This window comes from Hemicordylus capensis, chromosome 4 (genome assembly GCF_027244095.1).
Source record: "Hemicordylus capensis ecotype Gifberg chromosome 4, rHemCap1.1.pri, whole genome shotgun sequence".
Classification (NCBI taxonomy): Eukaryota; Metazoa; Chordata; class Lepidosauria; order Squamata; family Cordylidae; genus Hemicordylus; species Hemicordylus capensis.
This window is the reverse complement of record NC_069660.1, coordinates 191,874,739-191,883,933: the sequence shown is the minus strand read 5'-3', so window position 1 is coordinate 191,883,933 and position 9,195 is coordinate 191,874,739. Positions and strand designations below refer to the sequence as shown.

Sequence of the window (9,195 nt, the reverse complement as noted above, 5' to 3'; positions counted from 1 at the left end):
TCAGCAATTTGTGTGGGTGCTATTGTTCAGCATTTACGCCATTGCTCTGCCTTGCCGGTTGCCTGCCTTTCCTGCTTGATTTCAGCCCTTTTTTTGAGAGAGAGAAAGAGAAGAGGAGGAGGAGAATTTTTTTTAAAACAACACAAACATCTGCCTTGCAGCAAGGCCAGCCTGCTGGCTGTGCAGCCATTCTCTCTCTCCTGCATTTTCTGTCTTTTTAAAAATTGAGCAAGAGAGAATATTGGTAGAAAGGGAGGGTTTTTGTTCTCCTTTTTAAATTATTTCCCCTGATTTTTTGCAACTTCTTCCTGCTGTGGATAATCACCACTGAAGCCTGCCTGAAGCAACTCCAGCCCCAGCGTGCCATCCATCCTACAATAATTTCAAAAACTTCTGAGGTGTGAATTCTCATTCTATCATAGCAAATGAGATTTTTTTCAATTAGACAACTCTCATTACCCCCACTTTCACTTTTTCACACTCTCAATTACTATGAATATGAGGAAGTAATCAATTTAGCACACTTCACCTTATGAAGACAAACCTCAGAATTCACCAAAATTCACCCCTCTGCCCAATCACTCTGAAATTGGGGGCGGGTGGTAGCCTCCACCCATTAGACACTATCTACCAGCCCACCCCACTCCTTTGGGGCAGATCCACTTTCTGCCCCCAATCTGCCCCAAAGACACCAAAACTTCAAATATTCCCAAAAAATCAGGCCTCTGCCCAATCCCCCTGAAATTGGTGTGGTAGCCTCCACCCATTAGGCACTACCACCCCACCCCACTATTCTGCCCCAGTCCCCACTTTCTGCCCCAATCTGCCCCAAAGACATGAAAAATTCAGAAATTCACCAAAAATCAGCCCTTTGCCCAATCCCCCTGAAATTGGGGTAGTAGCCTGCACCCATTAGGCACTACCACCCCGCCCCACTCCTTTTGTCCAGATCCCATGCTATGCCCCCGAACTGCCCCAAAGTCACTAACATTTCAAAAATTCCCCAAAAATCAGCCCTTTGCCCAATTCCCCTGAAATTGGGGTGGTAGACTCCACCCATTGGGCACTACCACCCCACCCCAAAATTTTGCCCCTGGGCCCCTTTTTTACCCCCCAAATCGATTCAGATTCGGATTAAATCCGAATCTGAACCGAATCAAGGGTGATTCGGGTGGCCCATATTCGGGCACAAAACAGAACAGGGGTGATTCGGTTCAGGTCCTGAACTGAATCACCGAATTCCCGAATTGCACACCCCTATTCTGCAGTACCTGGAGGAGGCGGCAGAAGACGAGGAGAGTGAGCCGTTCCCCTTTTGGGCAACGCGTCGCAAAGTCTGGCCGGACTTGGCGACCGTTCCTGTGTGGTGCCTCTCTTGCCCACCAACCAGCGTCTCGAGTGAGAGGTTGTTCTCCATGGCCGGGGACGTGATGACTCCTCTGCGCTGACGCCTGGATGCTGAGTTGGTCGAGCAGCTCGTCTTCTTGAAGGTGAATCTCCCCCTGCTGGGCTACCCCGAGCTGGCCATGGAGGGCGAATGATTCGCATCACCCCCCCCCCATGCAGTGACTCCCACGCCACGGCAGTTCATTCCGGCCAAAAGATGTGTCACAGTCCATCCCTCCCCGCCCCTTAGTGCTGCTGGCACATCCAGACACACATGCACACGCAGGCACCGCTGCATTGTCAGCCTGGGATGGTGGACTGCTTCTGTCCTGGCAATCAGGGCTAGGGCAAGTGAGTGCTCCCTGCATCAGGGAGGGGTTCTCACAGATGTTGCTGAGAGAGACTACAACTCCCATTTCCCACTGTTGCGACGGCTGGCCACCATTGAGACTAGGGACAATTGGAGCTGTAGTCACTGTCTCTGCAGCAGAAATCTGTGGTGGATCCCTCCCTTTTGCAGGAGCACCCGCTTCCCTGGTCCTGCGGGCCAGAAGGCATGTGGCACATCATCCATCACAGAGGCAGGCTGCTGCTGCGTGTGCGGGGGGCACAGTCAGGAACATCCCTGGGAGGCTATTGTGCACTTCTGTGCAATGGCATGTGCTCATATGTGTGGATTACATCGCACACACAGACACACATATGAGTGGGGGGGAACACTGTCACAGAGAGGGTTTGCTAGCTTTGCTTGCTTGCTTCTTATGCTTGTCCCCAAACAATTGCTTCCTTCCAACTATTGTGAACAATTGAATTGATGCTGAATTCTAAATGTCTGTCTGGTGCATTTTTCCATGTAATGTGATTCTGATTTTGATTTGCTGATGTTCATGCTTTTCTCTGTTCAAAAATGTAGCTTGGATAACTTGTCAGCAACATTGTCTGCTGCTGTCTAAGACTTTAATTGCTTTGCTTATACGTTTTGCTTGTTTTTTCTGCCCATGAGGAGTACTGTGACTGAAGCAGCAGCACATACACACATGCACCCCACCCCACCCCCAAAAAGCTGTGTCGCCAATGATGAGCTTGATGCTGGTACAGCCCTCACAAATGTCTGTCTCACGCAGACAGAGAGAGCACACACATTGCAACCTGAGGTGACACAGCCAATTTTTCAGCCCTGAATCCACTAACCCTCTAGCAGAGCGAGCACGCCCACACGCCCACAGGTAATAATAGTAACTACTACTAGTAATGTGTCATGTGACTGCACAGTCTTTCTCTCCAGCCCCAGCAGTATGCATTGGAATGCAATCCCAAAATGCAATTGTATGCCTGCCAATTCTAGTTGGCTTTTTTGGAGAGACCTCTTATCATGGTGTGGTGTGGGCAAAGGTCAGTACAGGTGCAATTCACTGTGTCTGTGCATGTGTGTGGGATTTTTATTTTTTAAATTATTTTATTTTATTTTTTGCAATGAAGATTGGGTCATATTGTGAGTTGTCAGCATTTTAATTCAAAGATTGCTTGCCTCTACATAGTTGTGCACTGCACAGTGATCACATGCCACAGGTTGCGGAAAAGAAATGTGCCAAAAACGTGTGTGCTGCCATTGTTTTCTGCCATCATCATCAATTCATCATTCTTCAAAGTTGTGTGGGTGCTGGGAGGGGGCCCCGTGCCAAGCCTCACTGCTCCGCTTGCAGAATGTTGTTTTTCATCCTCCTCACCGAATGCGTGTTCCTGGCTGTGCCTCTCTGTTGACTGTGGTGGACAAAAAAAAGTTTGGAAGAGGGTCAGGGAAGGGCACTGTTGTTGGACCTAGGGCCTACCTAGTATTCTGCTCTGCTGCTGCATCTGTGTGACATCATCATGCTTGCTTTTGGAAACCTTTTTGGTGAATTCCTGAATTGTTGGTGTCTTTGGGGCAGAAAGTGGGATCTGGGGCAGAAGAGTGGGATGGGGTGGTAGTGCCTAATTGGTGGAGGCTATCACCCAAATTTCAGGAGGATTGGGCAGAGGGCTGATTTTTGGTGAATTTCTGAAGTTTACGTGTCTTTAAGGTTTTTCCTCATAAGGTGTAATGGAGCTTTCAGCAGCCCCATAAGTGCACTTGGGGGGTGCTGGGGTGGCCCAGAGCGAGTGGTGGTATAGTGCACATTGGGTGCCAACCATCCCCATGGGTTTCTAACCCATGGGGTAGGTACAGAGTTCAGTTGTTTCTGGGGTGTTCTGAGTGTAGATTCTATGATAGCAAATGAGAGTGGATTCATGGTGTCTCATTGAAAATCTCATTTGCTAATGCTGTCATAGAATCCACACTCAGAACACCTCAGAAGCAACAAAACTCCAACAAATGAAATCACCAAAAATCAGCCCTCTACCCAAATCCTTTGAAAAAATTCAGGTAGCTTCCTTGCCCCTACCTTGCACTACCACCAACCCCACACTGCTCTACGCCACCCCTTTCCCCCCAACGTGAAGCGATACACCCTCCATTATACCTAATGGGGGGAAACCTTAAAAACACGTAAATTTCAACAATTCATCAAAAATCAGCCCTATGCCCAATCACTCTGCAATTGGGGTGGTAGCCTCCACCCATTGGTTACTAGCACCCCACCCCACTCTTTTAGCCCAGATCCCATGTTATACCCCCAATCTGCCCCAAAGACACTAAAACTTCAAAAATTCACCAAAAATCAGCCCTTTCGCCAATCCTTCTGCAATTTGGGTGGTAGCTTCCACCCATTAGGCACTACCACCCCACCCCACTCTTTTGGCCCCAGGACCCATTTTTAAAATCTGAATCGATTCGGATTTGGATTAATTCGGATCCAAATCGAATCGGGGGTGATTCGGATGGGCCAGATTTGGATCCGAAACAAATCGGGGGTGTTTCGATTTGGATCTGAATTGCACACCCCAACACACACCATTAAATATATTTATATGCTGCTCTTTTTAGCAACAAAGATGGCTTAAATAGCAAAATATGAGAAAATGGTTCTTTCTCAACATTTTATTTTACTTTGTGCTAGTAACAGTAGCTCATATATAAATAACACATATTGTCTTTTTAATAAGCTTGTAATGGACTAAAATACCACAACTTTTTGAAAGTAGCTTCACAAATTGCTAAAATGAACATTAAGCCTCCTCCACCACCAAAAAGTCTATTTTTATTCACTTGCTTCAAAATAAGGCTATGCAAATCAGATCACAAGAAACTCATTTAAAAAACTCTCTTGCCAATGAAATGCTTGGTTGTCTTTAAATCCTAAGAATTTGGGGTAACCATATATGACATTCTGCTGTTCTGTTTGAAATCAAATTGGTGTCCTTTCTTTCTGTAGTGTATAGACAAACACTCTACACACTGTATATACACTGCGGTGTATAGCCATACACTATAGTTTATGCTTTTTGTTTAAACCAAATGCAAACTGGGCTGCTTACTGCTATGACAGGTGTAAAAGAGCTGTTTGAGTTTGCTTCTGAGTTTACATGTTAAGGATTATAGTTATAGACACATATATTATTATGTCACATATCCTGTTCTGTCTCCAAAGAGTTCAGGGTAGTGCACATGATCTTCCTCCCCACTTTTATCCTTACAACAATCCTGTGAGGAAGGTTTGGAAGAGAGAGAGAGAGTGAGGCTATTCTAACGATCAGGTGAAATCAGGCTAGGAGAGCCTAGCCCGATTTTGCCTGACCATGTGAACCACCGGGCTTGCAGGTGAGCTCGGTGGCCTCCAGACGGTTAACCCGCCAAAGTAACCCTCCCTTTAAACTGGGTTTGCGAACGCTCCGCAAACCCTTTTTTTTTTTTTTGCTCATGAGTTGCTGTGGCGCAGCTCCGCGGCACGACTACTCATCAGTAGACCCCTGCCTAGGAGGCTTAAAAGCAGCCACCCTGATTTGGGGGGTCTCTCCAGCATGCCCTGCGAGCTTGCACAGGGCACGCTGGAGCTTCCGGGGGCCACATAGCCCCCAAAGTCCCCAGCCAGCTCCGTGACGGAGCCGGCAGTTGTGTGGGTGCCTGCTGTGGCTGCCCAGAGCAGGCTGTTGCTCGTCTGCGGGGGAGTCAAGAGTGGGCTAAGCCCACTCTCCCCGCACACCCCCTAGAGGCTCTTCTCAATGATCGTGAGAAGGGCCTCATTGCGTCTCACCTAAAGTCCTGCAGTGGGTTTCATGACTGATTAGGGAATGTCAAGTCCCCCAGTCCTAGTCTTAACACTCTAAACACGACACCACACTGGTTCTAAACAGTGTGTGGGTATTGACTGCAGGAGAAAAAGGAGATTAATTCTTACTCGTGAAGTAAACTAGTGGGGAGGAGAACGCTGGATACCTTTAGAAAGCATGGAAGGGTTTAATTATCAAAATGTGGGGAGGCCATGGGAGGCCCTGTCGGCCCAAGCTTAAGTACCTAGCAACACCTCTGTAAGGGAGAGAGGAAGAGGGCACAGTGGCAAGATTATGCATGCAAAATCTGGTATTGGCCGCAGGTATGTTCAGAATTTCTTCTAAAAATAATTTTTTAAAGATTCAATATTCCTCTGAGTGTGTTTGGGTGTAAAAAGTAGTGCATTCAGCTAATTTATGTTATGGGTTGTAATTTTACCCCAATTAATTAGCAGAGCACTAAAGAAGCTACCCACTCCAGTTGCAAAGTAGAACGCAGAGTTTAGTTGTTGCAGCTATTTAGAGAAGACACATGGAGTTTCTTGTAGAACTATGTATTGATGAAGTACACTTTGGATAGGAAAGACCTAACCTTAATCTATAGAACTACTCTAAGAGGAAAGGAAGGGAATCTTACTCTCATAGGAAATGCCTGAGGAGTCCTATCAAGGGCCATAGAGTAGAGACAAGCAGCGACAGGTAAGGAGACCCTTACTCACTATCTCTGCTCCCAATGCCCCTAGTGGTCATTAGGATAGTTGGTGCAAAAGGCTGATGCACTGGAACTCCATCTCCAACAATTTAAATGGCAGGGCAAGGGGTGGGGGCGGGGGAGAAAGGGCATGAGAGAAGTTAGGAAAGAGGAAGACAAAAAGTGATGTGAGGTGGGTGCAAGGTGGCCGAAATTGGTGTAATACTATGTGCGGCTCCCCAGAGGTTCATTGGAATCCAATCTGGCCCACCACCAGATTTGAGTTTGACACCCCTGGCATATTGCATTTGCAAGAGAGAGGAAATCCGAGCCCCAATATTTTTATATAGGGTGGGGTTATTCCTGTTGCACCTCCTGTAATTTCATCCTGGATCTGCCCCTGCCTCTCATAAAAGAATTTCCAGGGCATTCAGATAATTTTTATCTTAATCTGCTTTTAGCAAATACATTTTAGGGATGTGCACGGACCGGTCCGTAGCCCACTCTAAGGGCCTCCAGACCAGTCTGGACGTGGGGCCGGTCCAGCGGTCCGGCACTGGTGAGAGTGGATCTTTAAGGGCGTGGGAGGGTGTGCTTACCCCTTCCACTGCTTTTCTCTCTCCAGCACTCCCTGAACCTCCATGCCACCCCTACCCCATTCTTCGTCAAATGGCTTGAAAAGCCTCACTGCACGTGTGCACGTCACACGCGTGTCATGTCCTGCGTTGTGTGTGTGTGTGTGCACGTCAGGCATGCGCGCGTGTGACGCACAGGCATGCGTGCGTGTGACGCACAGGCATGCGCACGTGTGACGCACAGGCATGCGCGTGTGTGACGAACAGACATTACGCACGTGATATGCGCATGCGCAGTGAGGCTTTTGAAGCCATTTGACAAGGAACAAGGGTAAGGGCGGCAGGAAGGTACAGGAAGTGTTGGAGGGGGGAAAGTGGCAGGAGGGGTAAGTACACCCTCCCCCACCCTTAAAGATCCACCCTCCCCAGTGCCGGACCGCGAAGGTGCGGTTCCGTGCATACCACTAATATATTTGCTGAAATTTCTTTAAATGTTGCCAAGTTTTGCTCAATAGCTGGGAAAGTTCGCCGGAAGCTGCTAGCTTCAACAGTTTAATGTACAGTTTGAGTGGTGGTGTAATTTTTCATTAACTGAATTATGGTTCCAAAGTGATCTTTTCTTTTGTTTGTCTTTATTGGGAGTCTGTATAATTGTTTTTGTTTTTGTTTTTCTTAATTCTGATCAACGATTGGAATAAATGATTCATTCATGCAAATACTGTATGAAAGACTTGGCAGAACTACTACATAATTTCTTTAAAGACAGTGACTGACATTTTTAGCAGCGTACCTGGGCTTAACTACCTGGGCTGCTAATCCTAACCCCTCAGTCACAGAGGGGTTAAAAAGGCTCAGAAGCCCACAGAGGGGTCAGAAACCCACAGCCTGTTGCTTTGGTTGTGGTAGGTGTTGATTAGGTTGAGAACTGCCCATATAAACTGGACTTCTGGATGAAAAGAATTTTGCATGCATGTGTGCACAAGCACACACAACAGAAGCAGCAGCTTTTGTATACACAGTGGGATCAATCCATATACAGGCTTGCCAACTCTTGACCCATGAAGATGTACACATTGCACCAGGCATATGTTGTGGCCTGCCCAGGTCCCCATGTTTGTCAGTTCCAGCAAATGCAAGCGTTCTCTCAATCTATACACAGCTGGTGGACTGCATTCAAATTTAATGGATCCCAAGTTATACAGATGTGATACACAGGAATCTGATTATAGATATCATTTACTCCTCTCACTGGTGCATTTGTTAGCCTGCTTTCCAGTCGGCTTATGAGATTACCTGGCTTTCTCTCTCTCTCTCTCTCTCTCTCTCTCTCTCTCTCTCTCTCTCTCTCTCTCTCTCTCTCTCTCTGTGTGGTGTGCAAGTGGGCTAAATTGTGAACTGCGTATCAGATTTGAACCAAATTTGCTACAGCTGTAGGGACACATAAGGATACCCAAATGGCATGGTGTGTGTTGATGTCATCCACTCCAATTCAAGATGGCGGTCGTGTGGACATCTGAGGCGCAAGCGGACTAATTTGTGGACTGCCAGCCAATTTAAACCAAATTAGGTACAATTGCAGTGAGTGACACACAGGGTCATCTCAGTAGGGTAGTTTGTGATGATGTCATCCACACCCATTCAAGAAGGTGGACACATACACCTCTGAGGTGTGTGGGCTAATCTGTGAACCACTTAACTGATTTGAACCAAATTTGCTACACCTGTAGGGCACATAGGGATGCCCTAATGGCATGGTGTGTGATGATGTCATCCACTCCAATTCAAAATGGCAACCATGTGAAAATCTGAGGTGCAAGTTGTTGGAAGTTAAAGGACTTTGTGCTGTCTCGTCTCAGACAGTGGAGGACAGACTAGTGAGTCAGAGGGCTAGAGGGTCAAGACATTGGTCATCCCTTCTCCACTGCTCTGATACTATCCCTTTGATATTTAGATTGCTAATCTCAGGGATTAACTTCCTTCCTCTCTCTCTTCCCTACCTGCCCTTCTACCCTGCAACATGGCAAGCCTCTCTCCCTGCACCATATGTGCAGAGAAGATGCAGAATCCATCTGCATCCAGCTAGATAGATAGATTAGAGATCCTAACTCCTCACTTTCCTATCTAGAATGGAGTTCCTTAATAAATGCCTTATATATTGATTTGAAACTATGAATTGGCTCCAAGTTACTTTACTCTCAGCATACATGCATGCCTAACTAAATCTGCTGTGTTGTGCCTCTGTGCACTCTGCTATAATGAGAAAGGGATTCTCTCACCACAGAGAATTTCCAACACAAGTGGGCTAGTTTATGGACTGCCTAACCCATTTGAACCAAATTGGGTACAGTTGCAGTG

General features: G+C 46.9%; 1 protein-coding gene across 1 annotated transcript in view; it reads right to left on the bottom strand.

Moving 5' to 3' along the window:
* Positions 1–2,882: 2,882 nt before the first annotated feature.
* The window catches only part of LOC128322537 (uncharacterized), a 184,862-nt gene continuing 178,549 nt past the window's right edge, over positions 2,883–9,195 (bottom strand). The window contains exon 8 of the mRNA XM_053243971.1: positions 2,883–3,147. The gene's annotated coding sequence lies outside the window, so the exon portion shown is untranslated. The remainder of the gene's footprint in view (positions 3,148–9,195) is intronic.